Source organism: Lissotriton helveticus, chromosome 1_1 (assembly GCF_964261635.1).
Source record: "Lissotriton helveticus chromosome 1_1, aLisHel1.1, whole genome shotgun sequence".
NCBI lineage: Eukaryota > Metazoa > Chordata > Amphibia > Caudata > Salamandridae > Lissotriton > Lissotriton helveticus.
The window spans coordinates 1,718,966,084-1,718,984,590 of record NC_136057.1 but is presented as its reverse complement, the minus strand read 5'-3'; the positions used below and the strand labels follow the sequence as shown (position 1 = coordinate 1,718,984,590).

General features: G+C 42.9%; 1 protein-coding gene across 1 annotated transcript in view; it reads left to right on the top strand.

The window, feature by feature from the left end:
* The window catches only part of LOC144765089 (aquaporin-5-like), a 125,147-nt gene that overhangs the window by 36,193 nt on the left and 70,447 nt on the right, over positions 1-18,507 (top strand). The window lies entirely within an intron of this gene.

Genomic DNA, 18,507 nt, shown 5'->3' with positions numbered 1-18,507 from the left:
ATATATATATATATATATATATATATATATATATATATATATATATTCACTGAAAAAACCATAGGTTTCACACTCGTTATAGTTAGGAATTAGCATTTAAAAAACCTTTCAAATTCCCTGAAAAAACCATAGGTTTCTCACCAGTTATAGTTAGCTGAACATTTTACTCATACAAAACCATTGAAATTCCCACGTTATAGTTAGTTGGACTCACTATAACTTGCGCGCCCGTAATCCACTGCTGATGATGTCACATATTACGTCATTCATGACATGGTCAGTGACATCACTGATGACATCTCAAATGACATCACTCCGGTGCGCGTAGCGTAAGCGTGTCAAGTCATGTGACCTTAAAATAACACTTTTCATTGGTTGCTAACAGTTTTTTTTACAAAGAATGAAATCCCCACCCATTTCCTTCACTTCTTCTTTCACTTTTGTGACTGTAAGACCTGTCTTTTTCCTGCTTAATCTTTTTGGGATTATCATGGCTGCCAGAGCATCCAGCAGCAGTGAGGACTCAGATGGATTTATAGATGAAGAGGCTCCTCAGCCTAGAGTTAAGGAGCATTTTATATGAATTTTTTTTTCCATACCTGCAGACAAAAAAAAGTAAATACTCCAAAGGTGGAGTGTCGAATTTGTCACACTGTCCTGTCACGGGGTGACCCTACCAGAAAATATTCATTTGGAAATTCGACCATGATCCGGCACCTCCAGAGGAGGCACCCTCAGAATTATGCCCGGGAGAGTGTCAGGGCTCTGGCACGAGAGGCTCCAGGGGATGGTGCTTCTACATCAACTGGAGGAGCAACTGCATCGGTGAGGGGGCGACCAGAGCAGCTGATCCCAAATATTCAGCCTGTTTTTAATGAGGCCACAATTGAATGCAAGCATTGTGATGCTCTACTTTGTTACGGGGAACAAAGTATTTTGAACATTGTTCGAGCACTAGAGAACCACAGCTGCCGTCCCCAGCCCTAATTTTGTTTATTTTTTTTTGCGCCTGTTGAGCAGTTTGCCATTCCCTGTTTTTTTTTGTTGAAAAAAAAGAAAAAAGAAGAAACAAGAAAGTTCTTTTCAGAACTACCTCCAATTCTCAAAAAAGAGCTGTATTCTTAAAAAGAGTGCAGTGAGAGAGGAGAGAAAAATGAGTGAGAAAGCAAAGAAAGGGACGAGAGGGGAAGGGAAGTGAAGTAGGGGGACTGAAAGAAGGTGAGTGTGGGGAAGGAGAGTGAGGAGAAGGAGAGTGAACATGGGGAATGAGGATAAGTGAAGAAAATGTAGTAGAGGAACGGGGGTGTGGAAAGGTAAGAAAAGAGCAGTGATGTTTAGGAAAGAGTGGAGATACAGACTGGATAAAGACAAGTGAGTGTGAGACAAGGTGAGTAAGGGAGTGAAGAGACAGAGAAAGTGAAGGAAAAAGTGAGAGTAGAAGACTGAGGGCCTCATTTATGAGACCATGCGTCCCTTTTACGCCGCTGGTGCTTCACTTTTTGTGACTCACCAGTGGTGTAAAAAATGCACCTTGTTGAGTCTTATTTACAAAATGATGCATCTAGGTAGATGCGTCACTTTGTAAACCCCTGGGCCACATTATACCTGCGCCAGGTGTAATGTATGCAAAGGGGGGCGTATTGACGCAAGGAAGGGTCGTAGAAGTGACGCAGTGAAATCTTTGAGATTTCACTGCGTCACTTTTCAGACACCGTTGCGTCAAAATCTTGCGCCTGCCTCACAGCAGGCGTAAGACTGACGCAGGCCCTTTCACATGGGGCTGGCTGGAGTGACAGACTAAGGGGTCAGAGAGAATGAGGCTAACAGAGAGAGAATGAGGTAAGAGGAGTGTAGAAGTAAGAGGACAGAGGGACTAAGACAAGGAATTAGTGAAGTGGAGTAAGGACAGTAAGGGAAGGGAAAACAGTGAAAGAGCAAAGGATGGGAAGAGAGAGGAAGAAAAGTAAAGGAGAAGGTCTGAAAGAAGGTGAGTGTAGGTGTATGGCTGAGTTATAGGCAGTGAGCGTGACAGAAGAGGAGTGAGAGACTAAGGAGCTGAGCGTGACAGAGAGAGATTGAGGGAAGGGGACTGTAGAACAAAGAGGACAGAGGAAGAAAGAGAAGGAGTTAATGAAGTGGAGTAAGAAACTGCTCATTTTAATTGGTTGTACTTTTGAACACTTTGAAAGTCACATAACATTCACCCATCCCCCCACTGCTCATTCCCCTGTTACCATGGTAACTCCCTGCTCACCCAGCACACAGTTCAGAAGTTCATCATACTATGTTGCAAAAAAATGCAGCAAGGGTGTTTGACCTCTCAATATTTCAGCTAATCATGTGCAATGTTTCTTGAAATGACTTTTCCTCAACCATTGAAATGACTTCTTTAAAAAAAAAGCATGCACCCTAATTTTCAGTGCTGAATTTTTAGAAAGCACCAATCATTTTTTGTTTTTCAAGTGCACTGAATCTCAACCAGTTTTTTACATAACTCCTACTTTCAAACTGCCATTTCATTTCCACAACTCATCTGAATACAAGCACATCTACCTTGAAGATGCCAAAAGTCTGGTTTGTGGGTCATAGCTTTGTCCACTGGAGTCAAAAATACGCAGCTAACAGAAGTATTTACAACCCTGATTTACCAAATGTGGACATTGTATGGATTGGACAGAGAGGATTGAGAAGTCACCAATTGATACCATTGGTAAAATCCTTTATGCATTTACCACACCCTGACCTCATAATTGTGCACTGTGGTGGCAATGACCTGGGCACTTTGACTGGGTTAGGGCTGGAAATGCTTTTAAAGGACATCTTTGGGCAATTGATGTCACTTTTTCCAAAAACTGCCTTGGTATTTTCTAATATATGCCAAAGGCAAAAATGGAACTGGTCCAACCAATTTTGTCCACAGATTGAGAAAGCAAGGAAACATGTAATTAAATCTGTTTCTGCTTTCCTCAGAGACTATGTTATGGGTTCCATTTACCACAACAACTTGCGTTACAACATGCAAGACATCTATAGGAGAGATGGTGTGCATTTTACGGATGAGGGGAATAGAGTTTTCCTCTGGAATATAAGACTCTCCATTGGTACCTACTTGTAGGTACCAAAAACACCCACATATCACAGCAGCTCTTTTCAGAGCTACCCTACCTCTAAGCACTCTAAATTATTTTTTCACAATTTTCTTGCACTATTTTTCCCCGTGGTGCGCTCAGGGTGCGCTCAGGATGCGCGTACCGGAGAGCATACCTGGGAACGCACCCAGCGCTTACCCCGCGAAAATTTCAAAAGAAACAAAACGTTTTTTTTGCCCTTCAGGGTCCTTCTAGGCCCCCCTCAGAAAACCTAGGGGGTCAGGGGGTGTCTACTCTGCCCCCTTTTAATTATTTCCCCCGTTCTTTTTCACCTCTTTTGTCTCGATTCTACCGAGACACAAGATGGCGGACTCTCCGGACTGTTTAGAATGTTGACAGACACCCAACAGCGAATCAGCTTTCCGCTCGCGCACTCCTAAACGCGTACCAGTGAGCGCTCGGAGCGCGCCTATAGATATATGTGTTTTTGAAGTTAATTTTCAAAAAAACCACTGGAGCAATTTTCACCAAATGTAGCAAAGGCACATCTGCGTACCAGCCCCTACAATTCTGCCAAGTTTGGCGTAATTCCATTCAGCGGTTCGGGCTGTAGACTTGTCAGACAGTCCTATGGAAATTAACATGGGGAAAACATGTTTTGGGACCCCCCTTTTTTCTCAGCCCCCACTTCACGAATCCCCCGGAAACTTCCAGGGAAGGAGCGGAGCGGAGCTGGCCAAAATTTTGGAAAATTACACACAAATTCCTCAACCGGCGCCAGAGTTATTCCCAATAGAATGTTGCGGATTTCCTATGGTAGCCAATCCTAACTATAACTACCTACTGGCGACTGCCAGTAGGTAATATATATATATATATATATATATATATATATATATACATATATATATATACATATACATATATATACATATACATATACATATATATACATATATATATATATATATATATATATATTGTCAAAGGATAAATGTATGATGAATTTGAAAAAAATGCCGATATGACACAACATTGTCCTTCTTTTTAGTGTTTTTATTTTTTTTAAACAATATCAATTACACTTACATGAGTCTCTATTTAAGTATATTTGACTGAAAAGACCAACTCCAAACCTCTTTTTTTAAACAGTAAATAAAGAGAACAGTGGTGCTGCCATGGATTACACTTCGTTACTTTAAGGTTTCCAGAATCAGCACCATCCCAACATATAAAGCAGGGTCAATTAGATCAGCTGTGTCCCAACACATACAAATGTTACATACATAGGGAAGAGAGGCTGCACCAAGGATTCTCATGATTGCGCTAGAAGCGGCTTATATTTTCCTTGTATTACGCGAGGTGCTTGGCATGCACAGAACAAGCTTGCTCTTCTGTGATACTGATTTTATGTTTTAACCATTCACCCGATTTTAGATGCCATATTGAATTTACATTACTCTGCCAGAAGGCGTGGTGCCTAGAGAGTGTAGTTCCTCCCCAGCCTGGGAGCATGCAAATCAATATGCCAAACACTGAGCTCTGAATCGTACATCTTTATTCCTCCGCAATAAACCTCACTCTACCCTCTGATTGCGTCATAGCCTTTAATAACCACACCTTAACACCTCCCATCCAGTTACGTACTTTTTTCTACTGAGTCTGCCCAGAACTGCAAAGGTCCTAGCACACATAGTCTCACAACACACACTACACTTTGTTAATTAAAAGGTACAAACAACAGTTATATTACATTTCTTCAATGAGTCATTGAGGCTCTTACACTAGTCGCCCAGATCGAGTGACAGGGAGTGGTTGAGAAGCACTCTGTTCGGGCCCCGATGGTTCAAGTTCTGATGCTTGATCTGGACAATCAGGTCGGATGGCCTCAGTGGTAGGTGTAGGAGCTGACAATCGCAAGGGTAGGTGTTTGAATTGTGACAATTCTTGCGAGATGGACGGTCTGGGACAATGTGCAGTCACCGTGCATCTTTTGCACATCACAACCGTCTGACGATCGACAGCGAATGGAGAGTCTGCTTTCTACTTTCACTTCTGTCTAACTAGGACTAAGTCACTTTCATTGAAGACTGTCTCTTGGGCTCTCTGATGCCAATCAGGGTATGTCTTCAACTTGCACATTTGAGAAGTGTTGCTGACACAAAACTTGTCAGCACTCAAGGATCGCTCTACTGTCCATTGTGGCAGTTTGGTTCTAATGACTCTCACAAAGAGCAAGGAACCAGGGATTTGACCCGTTGTTGAGTGAGGAGAACTTCTTTTGCCCTTGTTGCTGTTGGGAAAAACTCTGGCCAAGAATCCTTTGCCGACCCCCTGTTTTAGCCGCGGACCCGCCCGCCTGTCTCCCGCTACCCGGCTGCTCGTTTTCCACCTAGAGCAGGGCCGCCGAGAGGAGACCGGCGAGGGGCGAACTACACCACCCACAAGCCCTTGCGGTGATCCGCGTCACCTGGGAGTGCCAGGAGGCGCTTAAAAACGTCATCGGCCCCATCGAGTGGGGGAACTTCTTTTGCCCTTGTTGCTGTTGGGAAAAACTCTGGCCAAGAATCCTTTGCCGACCCCCTGTTTTAGCCGCGGACCCGCCCGCCTGTCTCCCGCTGCCCGGCTGCTCGTTTTACACCTAGAGCGGGGCCGCCAAGAGGAGACCGGCGAGGGGCGAACTACACCACCCACAAGCCCTTGCGGTGATCCGCGTCACCTGGGAGCGCCAGGAGGCGCTTAAAAACGTCATCGGCCCCATCGACTGGGGGAACTTCTTTTGCCCTTGTTGCTGTTGGGAAAAACTCTGGCCAAGAATCCTTTGCCGACCCCCTGTTTTAGCCGCGGACCCGCCCGCCTCCCGCTGCCCGGCTGCCCGTTTTCCACCTAGAGCGGGGCCGCCGAGAGGAGACCGGCGAGGGGCGAACTACACCACCCACAAGCCCTTGCGGTGATCCGCGTCACCTGGGAGCGCCAGGAGGCGCTTAAAAACATCATCGGACCCGTCTCGCGGGACGCCGGGCGAAGCCCGGGCAAAGGGCGGGTCCTCTGAGGCCCTCAGAGGACGAGGAGGTCGGGTGCACCCCTCTAACATCTTCCATTCATCAACAAGTAAGGCCTCGTAACCTAACTCTTGCATTGTACTATACCTCTGTTATTTGGTTGACTTAACATCATTCATTACATTATGTCTACAAGAGCCAGCAGAAGTAAGACAGCCGCAGGAGCAGCCTCGGTGATCGGTCCGATAGACAGCTTCATAACAAGGACTAACGATGCAATTGACCTAAGCATCTCACTCCTCGAACGAAGGGTCTCTCGCGACTTGGAAATTGCCAAGCGCTCCTCTCTAGGGAGCATTAAACTAGCAAAAACTCCAGTCAGCTCTAGAAATTTGCATACAAGTTGTACTCGCGAAATACAGGCAGACCTTCATACTTTACCCAACGAGGTTAATCTATCGGCATCTAATCCCTTAACTGACTCCGAATCGAGCATTGATCTAGAAAAAACTCCAGATCTCAATATAGAACCTACACCAGAGTTAGAAGAGGGCATTAGTGGGATCAACTTAAGAACAAGACAAGAGGGTGCTATACGCAAACAAAACAAACAACCTACAAAAGCTGCTTCTTACGCAGGTAGAAAATGTAATGCAGCAAAAGTCCGACATAAGAAAGGCACAACTAAGCATTTAAATGCAACTGGAACAAATCAACGCCTCGAGACACCAAGTGTAGATACGCAGGGGACCTCCTATGTGTCCAAGGACAAGCCTGATACAACAATAGCTAACGACCAGTTGGTCGAAAGATTTGGAGACCTTTTAAGCATCTTCATGTCACCAATTGAATCTAGGCTTGCCCGCATAGAAAAACAGCTTGAAGAACTAACTGCCTACAATAAAAAAGCGCCCAGTACTGCTCCAAAAATTACTAAAGACCCAAAAACAAATGTTATTAAACCTACACATTCTCAATCAGAAGTTATTCTAGTTCCATATACTGCCACAAAACAGAAACCTATCATTTCCACTAACAATAGAACCGCTACTGCACTAACTATTAGCTCTACTCCCAGCACTGACATGAACGTCCATAACACAAACACGCAAACAGGGAAGACACACACAATATTTCAAAGTGGAAGAAAAACACCTAAACCAACTAGTAATAAGATGCCAGATTCTCAAAGGCAACAGACTCGCTATGAACAGCCGTACAACTCAAGGCAGATTACTCGGTGTATCACTCTCCCACCTGAGTGTGGAGCTCATGTATTAGTTTTGGTAAATGTCCCAAAACTAAAATATAACCAGGATGAAACCCCCTCCTCATTGAAAAATAAAATCTTACACTGGTTGATAGCTAATTGCAACTTCCCAATAGAATGTTCAGGAGAAATTACTCAGACACAAAGAGTAGGATGGATAGGTCCTTTGAGGAAAAAGTTTGAGTGGGATTGCATAACGGTCAAATTTAATACCCACAATGGGCCGAAAAAACATTGGCTAGGGCCCCACTTCCATCTATGTGGGAATTTAATACTACTCTTCTCCCACTGGGCTATTAGACATTTGATTACAAATGGCCCTAATATGCTAACCAATCCTATCACTCCTTTACAAGACCAGCTTTGTGCATCTGAAACTAACTTTCCCTATTTTCATCAGAACCCCAAATTTACCTATCCGTCCGGCCCAATACAATGGCATCAAAATCAAATCCATTTACCAACGACAACTCATCCCTACCTGACTACATTTCCACACCATGAGCACAGAGACACTCGATGGCGTCAAGTTGCTGCAGCATCAGCTAATTCCTACAATATCCCAACTTATAATAGATTTAGTACATTGTCCGGTCAAGATTTCAATGTTTGACTCCTCCATCCACAGTTTGATGGAATAGAAACCCATTTACCAAAAATGGGGGATTCATCAACAACTCCAATCCTTGAAATACCGGAAAAGAAGACCATACCTGTTTCCGGGAAAGACACACCGACAGCTTCCCTGCAACATAGGACTGATGATTTGGTTACTTCATCACCAGTCCTTTCTAATTCTGAGCCAACGACCAATACAACAAGTATATTAACTCCTCTAAGCCCTAACCAGACTAGCTCCCAAGTGCACTTCACTTTTTGGAATATTGCCGGCCTGTCTTCGAAACAGACAAACCCTAATTTTCAGACCCAGGTTAACTTGAGTAATATTATCTGTCTTCAGGAAACCTGGGCTATTGACCCAATACACATAATGGGCTATAAGACCTTTTTCTCTGCAGCGATAAAATCCTCTTCCGGTCGAAATAGTGGTGGTCTAGCCACATATATTGCAAATACTCTACCTAGCGAAGACATACTTTCCCTAAAATTGGAAGAGAATTACCAGCTAATCATCCTAAAGAGTACCAAAAATAAGGTATATGCAATAGTACATTTTTACAATAACTTGAATTCAGCCGACCTGATCATCCTTCTTTCTGAGATTTCCCAAGCCCTTCAAGACCTAAGAACACATTATATTAGGAAGTGGTGCACAATAGTGTGGGGTGGAGATTTTAACCTTCACCTATGCAGGAGTAACGATACTGACAAGTGTGGAATAAATGATGACAATGGTAACAGCATAACACACTTTTTACACTCGAATGAAGGCGAAACAATGAATGAGATCATGATTGAACTCGAACTAGGCTTCGCTAATGAGATAAAGACCTCCCCAGTAGCCTTTATGTCAACTTTTAATGGCAGAGGCTTAATGGGCCTGATAGATTATGTATTAATTTCATCCTCTGACGGCCCACTAATTGAACTATTTGAGGTCATTAAAAATCCATTAAGCAATCATTTTCCAAATACCATCGCCTTACGCGAATCAAACCCTCAAAAGAAACAAGCCACTATGAACATCCTAGATCAACAAGAGCTCAAACTAGGATCCTTGAATGGTTACACACTAAAATGGGGAAATATTGACAAAGTAGCTGCAACTGAAAAAATAGTTAGGCAAAGTCAGCCAGACATAACAACTTGCCTTGACTGTAGGGCAAACCCTAAAGAAGTCTTAAATAGCTTCAATGTCATCACAAGTAATATAAAAAAAGAACTTACTAGGGAACATAAACAAAAAAGTCAGGAGAAAAAAGGCTGGTTCAGTCCGGCATGCACAAAAGCGTACTCGATTTTAAAGGAAGCCTTAAGTAGGGAAAAACGAGACAGAGTGGAAGTTACTAGACTTAGAAAGGCGTACGCAATAGCGTTGAAAACCAGAAAACAGGAGGTAAAAACTGATCTATGGGAGCGTCTTAGTAAAAGCTCAGAACTAAAAGACAGCTCAACCTTTTGGCAAGTAGTCAGATCCCCTTTTTTAACAGGAAGAGATGACCAACCATTCATCGACGTTGCGATTAGCGAACGCGAATGGGTGAGTTACTTCTCTAAAGTTTTCTAGTAAAGGTAACATTCAGGATAAGGACTGTATAGACTCTCTGACACAAGTGTCTTACCCGATACTTTTGCAGTTCTCACATACTGAGGTACAAAAAGCATTAAAAACCTCAAAAATGGGCAAAGCCCCTGGTCCAGACGGGGTCCCAGTGGACATTTTTAAATATGAAGCAGACCTCTGGTCCCCGATATTGACTAACGTTTTAAATGCTACTATAGAAGAGGGCTTAATAGAATCTTGGAAGACTTCAATACTGGTCCCCATATTTAAAAAAGGAGACCGAAACAGCCCATCTTGCTATAGACCAATATCGCTTCTGGACTCACTAGGGAAGATGGCAGGCCGGATTCTTCTCGACAGACTCCAGGAGTTGGCAACCAGCCAGAACATCATCTCGGATATACAATATGGGTTCTGAGAGGGGCTAGGAACAGAAGACCAAGCACTAAATCTGTCTTTATTCGCTGGGAAATATGTGGAGGCCAAGGGGTCCATGCTGCACATGGTATACGTCGATTTGTCTGCAGCGTTCGATTGTGTAGTACACTCGAGGCTGTGGAAAATCATTCTAAAAATGGGTGTTGACCCCCCAATAGTAGATTTCCTCCGGGAACTGTATACCGGAACAACAGGAAGAGTGAGATTCGGGATCAAGGGAGAACTCACGGACAGTTTTAGGGTGGAAAAAGGGGACAGGCAGGGGTGTGTCCTGGCCCTCTTTCTATTCACCCTTTACACAAATGGGCTAGAGGCCACTATGCTGGAAGGTAGTAAAGACCTCCCCTCAATTGGCCGTCGGCAGACACCAGCTTTGTTATATGCCGATGATGCGGTTATACTAGCAAGAACTCCTGTTGAGCTGCAGCAAGCATTAGACAGATACTGTGCCTTTATGCTAAAACTAAACCTGGCCCTGAATGTAAAAAAACCATATACGATGCATGCAGGGAAAAACACTGCAAAAACCAGAAGATTGTTTGTAAAAGGAGAGGTATTGGACAGAACTGCAACATATCCATATTTGGGAATTGTGATAGACGAGAAATTTAAGTGGAAGGCAGCGATTAACGCCAGGAAATTGGCCTTTCTGAGAGCGACCACAGCGCTAAAATTGTTTGCACAAAAACTAGGCCAGAAACCATGACTGGAACTTTTGAAAATATATAATGCCAAATGCGTCAGCACCGCCACGTATGGGGCGGGTATATGGGGTTTTGTGAATGTGGACGAATTACAAAAAGTAGAAAATAAATTTCTGCGTTATCTACTTGGTGTCCCAAAGAGTTCCTCCACATATGCCTGCCATTTAGAGTTAGGCTTAGACTACATATCTGACATCATAAAAACCCAACCTGTTATGTTGTGGCGTCGAATTTGGGTAACTGAACAATGCCATTTAACAAGATCAATCATACAAGACATCTTGACTCTTGATCACTGTGGAAAGATTAAATGGTTAACATATGTTTAAATTCTACTAAAGGACCTAGGGCATGAAAAGTTTTTCCATCAGCCGTTAACATTAACTGAGATCTCTAAGGCGGAGCTGAAAAAAGCATGTTTAGCACACTTGCGACAGATACGCCTATTAAAAGAGGTACAGAAACCATCTGTCCAACAGAGTTTTCTGGTACAGACTGTGTTCTCCATTGAACCATACCTGATGTACAGATTAACCCAATTTGAAAAAATGTTGCTGACCCGTTTCAGACTTAACATGTTCCATTTAATGGTCTCCTTTCCCACTCAAAATGACTGGTCATCAAATTTAACCCCATGTCCATGCGATTCTGTCTCACTACAAACGACCATACATACAATTTTATTCTGTAAATTTTATATAGAACCACGAAAGCGCTGGTTATTGCCCATACTGAAAACCTGGGGACTGCGCCAATGCCGTCCAGCATATTTGGCGCTTCAATATCTCGAAGATGAGAAAATAGCAAAAGCGATGGTGCGATTTCTTAAATTTTGTACTCGTCATCGCTTAAATCTTTGAAATCAGGACTGAAGAAGATACTGTAAAAACTGCACGATATATTTTATAATCTATAAAGAGAGACTTTTGTACTTAAGTTGCCTTTTTATTGTACAATAATAATTGTATTTTAAAACTTTTAACTAAATTTTTAAATTTGTGAAAAATGTATAAAATGTATGACATGAACTTTTATGGTATTCTCACAAATTGAACTACCGAATAAAGTCTTTTTTGATTTGATTTGATTGAGGAGTTGAACGATAAGCATGGAGGTCTTGACACAGGGCATGCTTCAATTCAATCCCCTCAGGAGATGCTTGCTGAATAATCATTTGAGGGTACCCATACAATACCATTTGCATGGGGCCACAGAGGTGTACTCTTTTGATGCTTGGTATTCACTCTGACTAAGAACTCTCTGAACTCTTTGGTGTTGAACAGCTGTCAGATTTCAGAATAGCGGGGATATCCCATGTTGCAAAGATGTTGTTCAACCACTCAATGACTATGTCATGGGTTGTTGATGAAACATCTTCTACCAAAGGGAAACGTAAATATTCATCAATGAATGGGATTATGTCTCTTACCTAGGGGTCAAAAATACACCAACTCCAAACCTATCCCAAGCCTTCGTAGGAAGGTCAGACATGGCTAGTGTATGTTGAGTCACTTTAGGAGAAAGGCAGTTGCAAGGATGACACTCTTCAAGCTCCCTCTTAACCCACTTGTCTAAGCCTAGGAACCACGCTCTGCCTCTTAAGGCACTTTTGGTAGCTACAATAACACAATGTCCTTCATGGGCTAGTTCAATGACCTGTTGTATCAGGCTATCAGGTAGGACAAATCTTGAGCCTCTCAATACAAGACTTTCTTTGGTCACAGACAGTTCATCCAGTATATTTTTGAATTTTTCTAGAATTCAATAATATTAACAAGGTGTGGATAATTTCTTTTCCAGGACTGAGCCAGAATAATGGGACGGACATAAGTCCGTCCGCCAGCCTCACAGGGATTGGGACCAGCCACCTATATGGCGGTGGTCCCACAAGGGCAATTACAATGCAACCGCCACTGTGACGGTCCCATTGTGCATGTTTACCATTGCGGTGGGTGCTGCTGGTTTCAGCACCCGCCGCAATGGTAAAAATGCAAGTTTTGCATTTCCCTGCACTACATGGCCCCCAAGTGCCAAACTGGTGTGCCCCTGCATAAGGGTGGGCCGCTACCAGCCCCCAAAGTGCTTCCCTGCCAGTCTGTGAATGGCGTTCGAACCGCCATACACAGGCTGGTGGGATGCAGCATCCTAATCTGGCGGACGGTGCCTACTAGGCACCACTAGGCACCACCACAATTTTGTGGGTGCGGGGTGAGTTCGACAGGCAATCGTAACGATTGCCTGTGTCGGACCCGTGGCGGATGGACTTCCCATCTGCTAGCAATCCGCCCACCATCCTTATCTGGCGGGTGGAGATTGATCAATCGACGGCAGTGAACACTCCACCGTCAGGCTGCCGGGGACGGGTTTAGCACCTTCGTAATGAGCACCAATGTCTATTAGAATATACATGTTCCGGTAAGCATTTGCATCCGCAAAAATCTGTTCAATTGATTTGGCTTCATAATAAAATTGATGTACTCTACAGCTGTCTTGGATGTCAAACTCTGACGATTTAGTGGTACTCATGAAAATAAGCAGCAGGGTTCTGGTCTTTACCCGGCCTATGTAGAATTGTGTAATCTTACTCTTGCTGTCTCAGACCTCTCCTCTCATTGTGAAGGGACATTTTGCCTTTTGTATTTCTAAAGATGGAGATTAACCCTTGGTGGTCTGTGATGATAGTGAAAAAATGTTTGCACAGAAACACATGAAAATGTTCGCAGGCCCCACTACAGCCGGGCTCTCCTTTTGAAAAATAGGCACGTTCAGTGTCGGTTCACTGACAGAATATTGAGGAAAAAATATAGAATACAAAAATATTGATTGCCTATACCTAAAAAGTTAACTACAAAATATGTTTAACAAATGTTGTTTACAATAATATAGTGTATTAAATATAACTTTTAAAATATATATAATTTCAAATATAAAAAATCTATTAAATACTAACATTGATTTATAAAAATAAAATATATTTTAATGTTTATTTTAAGAAATACAACAAATAAAACTTACTGGAGTTAAAAATGTAAGCACACACACACACACGCACACACCCACACATACACACTCACACACACATACACGTGTTACCATCCTTGTGGGGACTATATGTGGATACCTGCCTTGTGGGGACTAACCTTTCCCAATGTTTTTAAAATATACTAATAACAGAAAAATATTAAGAAAAAGTTCATGATACAGGATCCTGCTTCAAATTTGCAAATATATTGTTATTTAATCATGCGCACAGAACCATCCTTATGGGGACCTGAACATGTGCTACTATCCTTGTGAGGACCTACTCGATAATAGCATTTGTGATTGAATACAGTCAAAGAAACATGGCTAAATGTTTAATTTGACAACGTTATATACAAACAACATTATAATCTGTTCATATATGAATTGCTGCACATATACTAGGTGTATATACAAAAGACAGATTATGTTAATGTGTCAGTAAGTATAATATCATGATTACAGAAAGATAATTAAAAATGTATTTAACCTATTTTTTAGTGCTTAAAATCTTAGGAGCTAAGGGAACTAATACAGAAATAAATTAAAATATGGAACCAAGGAATATGATGTCCAAGTCCCCACAGAGATATTGTGTTATTATAGTGATGTTCAAGTCCACACAAAGATAGTGTGTTAGATGTTCAAGTCCACACAAAGATAGTGTGTTAGTATGGTGTTTTTCAAGTCCCCACAAAGATAGTGTGTTATTATAGTGATGTTCAAATCCCCACAAAGATAGTGTGTTACTATAGTGTTTTTCAAGTCCCCACAAAGATAGTGTGTTGAGGTCCCCACTGAAATAGTGTGTAAATTCAAAGTTTAAATCCCATTATAAAGAGTGTCATTCACGTACACACAGAGGTTGTGTGTAATTAGAGGAGTGTTGAAATCCCCACATGGATGGTATGTTATTATAGAGATGTTCAAATACCCACAGTGATAGTGTGTTATTATAGTGATGTTCAACTCCCCACAAAGATTGGGCCAGAAGAACCACCATTGTAACTTGTGACTCACAATTTGCGCTCAATTGCGAGTCGCAATTTACAATGTACAACAGTGTCTGAGATACTGAATGTGATTCCCAATGGGGTCGCAAAATGCAAGCCTCATGAATATTAATGAGGAACTCGCAATTTACCACCCCATTGGGGAATGGCTGGCCCTCCCAGGTATGGTGGCCTGCTGGGCTCAGCAGACCTCCATGTCTGGGACTGCTTTTAAATAACGCATTTTTTTTAAATGCAGCCCATTTTCCTTAACGAAAAACGGGATGCATTTAAAGGAAAAAAAATGAAACGTTTTCGTTTAATTTTTTAAGGGCAGGTAGTGGTCCCTGGGACCACTGCCTGCCCCTAAAAAATATTTTCCCATGCATTTGCAAAGCTTCAATTCCATTATAAAGAGTGCAAAGCTAATGACGTTCATGTCCACACAGAGTTTGTGTGTAATTAGAGGAGTGTTGAAGTCCTCACAGAGATGGTATGTTATTATAGTGATGTTCAAGACCCCACAAAGTTAGGGGTCGATTAGGATCGCGGACGGACTTGAGTCCGTCCGCGACCCCTGAGGAGGAGGGAACGTCCGCATGGGCTGCGGCGTTCCCTCCGATCTGATTAGGATGTGACCGCCAGGGTGGCGGTCACATCCACTATCTCTAACATTGCGGCGGGTGCAGCTTCAAGCTGCACCCGCCCCAATGTAAAAAATGCATGCACAGCATTTGCGTGCACAAAGCGGCAGGCACCGCGCGGTGCCTGCTGCATTGTGCACGCAAATGCAGGGGGGTACCATAGGTACCCCCCATGTGCACCCCCACCACCCCTTCACCCAGAGGGCCCGCAATGGGCCCCCGAAGTGAAGGCCCGTATGCTTTTTCACGGCGGAAAAGACGCCGTGGAAAAGCTTAGAATTGCAGACATCCTAATATGCCTGGCGGTGTCTGATAGACACCACCAGACATGTTAGTGCTTTTCCGCCGTGGCCGCCTCCCGACCGCGGCGGAAAAGCTGCGGACAGATTATCAGACCCACCAGCCATCCTAATTTGGTGGTGGGTCTGTGGAGGCTCCGCTGCGGTTTTCCCGCATCCTCCGGGCCGGCGGTGGCTTCCGCCGGCCCGGAGGATGCGGGAATTCCGCAATCATAATGACCCCCTTTGTGTTTTATTATAGTGATGTTCAAATCCCCACAGAGATAGTGTGTTCTTATAGCGATGTTCAAGTCCCCACAAAGATAGTGTGTTATTATAGTGCTATTCAAGTCCCCACAAAGATAGTGTGTTATTATAGTAATGTTCAAGTCCCCACATCGATAGTGTGTGAAGATGACTGTGTTTAAGCACCAATTATACACAAAAACCCTTTTGTTCAAAAGGGGAGGGAACAGGAGGCTGCGGGGTAGACAGGGTAAGGTGGCCTCCAGCCAACATATATCACACAACAAGAAGCTACCCTGACTCAGTGTCTGATTCTCACAATAAATTGAGGTACATTTTGCCGATGATTTAGGTGGTGCTGGACATCTCAAAAAAATTTATGGACTGGCCTCACACGCCACCAGGTGTCATGCTTCATCATCGGTTGTTCTCGTCCTTTAACCCCTTGCTAGCGGTTTTCCCGCTGTGTGCTGGGTTTTTAAAAAATCCGCGTTACATGACGAGCTGAGCGCCGTAGCTGATGACGAGCTGAGCTCGTCATCAGCATCGAAGGGGTTAAAAACCCTGTTTGATAAAGGATGGGCCTACACCTGAAGACAGGGAGGCACTTCTATAACTAATGCACGGTCCTGCATGAAATTTTAATAGTGCAGAATATGCTAGATATTAAAAATACTGGTGGGGACTAGGGGGTCTAGTACCCCATCGCCATCTGTGCAGATGGAGATGGGATACTAGACCCCCTAGTCTCCACTATTATTTTAATAGTGCAGATATTAAAATAATGGTGATTTTTAAACATCACTCTCTCACTTTTTCAGCACAGGCCCCCACTTAGTTATAGAAGTGCCTCCCTGTCTCCTGGTGTAGGCCCGTCACTTCTCAAATGGGGTTTTTAGAGGGCGAGGACAGCCGATGATGAAATATGACACCTGGTGATGTGCGAGGCCAGTCCATACATTTTTTTAAGATGTCCAGCACCACCTAAATCATCAGTAAAATGTGCCTCAATTTGTTGTGAGAATCAGACACTGAGTCAGGGTAGCTTCTTGTTGTGTGATATGTGTTTAAGTCCCCACTGAAACAGTGTGTAAATTGAAAGTCTAAATCCCATTATGAAGAGTGTGGAGCTAATGATGTTCATGTCCACACAGAGGTTGTGTGTAATTAGAGGAGTGTTCAAGTGCCCGCAGGGATGGTATGTTATTATAGTGATGTTCAAGTCCCCACAAAGATACTGTGTTATTATATTGATGTTCAACTCCCCACATAAATGGTGTATTATTATAGTGATGTCTTGTAATCAAGGGAGAAAGGATCACTTGTCCTGATCAACCTTAGGTCTGCAGGATGGTTGGCGGGGGGAATTCTGTCCCAATATTAAGACCCTCATGCACGTGATGGGTATGGTGGTGTCTGAGAGCGGTATATCTTGATTCTCCGCTTATATTTCACGTGTGTGCATAATCATCAGGTCTACTTAGGTTATGCAGCCTCCACCAGGAGGATTTTACCCAAGGTTGGTGCAGTAGTGAGCCAGAGATAAAAAGACCAGAAATCAGGAGAACAAAACTTTAATAGGTCTGATTTCGGGTCTGGTAAACTCAATAGTAGTGCATCCGATTTTACTTGTTTAGGAGTTACAGTTGCACTTTGAGTGACGAAGGGGTTAAAAGATTGGTCGACATGTTTCTGCCTCTATTGCCTTACTACTAGGACTTACGGGCATTCTTCAGGACCGTGAATTGACGTGCAAAAAATATCATACAGTGTAAAAGGTGAGAAGAAAAGGTTATTGACCTGTTTCTAAGTCTTGGAGGTCTTATGGTACCTCGCGCATTGCTAATGCACACTTCCTTCAGCCGGTAGAGATATTGGAGCGGGCTGTTTCGCCTCGTCCTCAGCTTGCTATTGTGCGCGCTGCTCTGCTCTTACCGAACCTGATTAGAAGATTATTATAGTGATGCTCATGACCCCACAGAGATATTGTGGTATCATAGTGATGTTCAAGTCCCCACTTAGACAGTGTGGGAAGTTGATTGCAGTCAAGTCTCCACTTAAATATAGTGTAAAGACAAAGCTTAAATCCCTATATTGAAAGTGTGAAGCTAATGATTTTCAAGTCCAAACAGAGGTTGTGTGTAGTTACAGGTAGCCTCATGTGCCCACATATATGGTATGGTATTGCAGTGATATTCAAGTCCCCACATAGATAGTGTATTATTATAGTGTTGTTCAAGTCCCCACAGAGATGGTGAGTGAAGATTATTGTTTTTGAGTTCCTACTGCAATAGTGTGTTAAGTCAAAGCTTAAAACTCATTACAGAGAGTATGAAAGTAATGATGTTCAAGTCCACACACAGGGTATGTGTAATTATAGGAATGTTAAAGTTCCCTCATTGATGGTATGCTATAATAGTGATGTTCATGTCCCCACAGATGTAGTGTGTTATTATAGTGATGTTCAAGTCCCCACAAAGATAGTGTTATTATAATGATGTTCAAGTCCGCAAAGAGATACTATGTTATCTTTCTGATGTTCAAGGCACCACAGAGATAGTGTGAGAAGCCTATTTTTCTCAAGTCTTCACTTAAATAGTGTATAAAGATAAGATTAAATCCCAAGGGAGTGGAAATT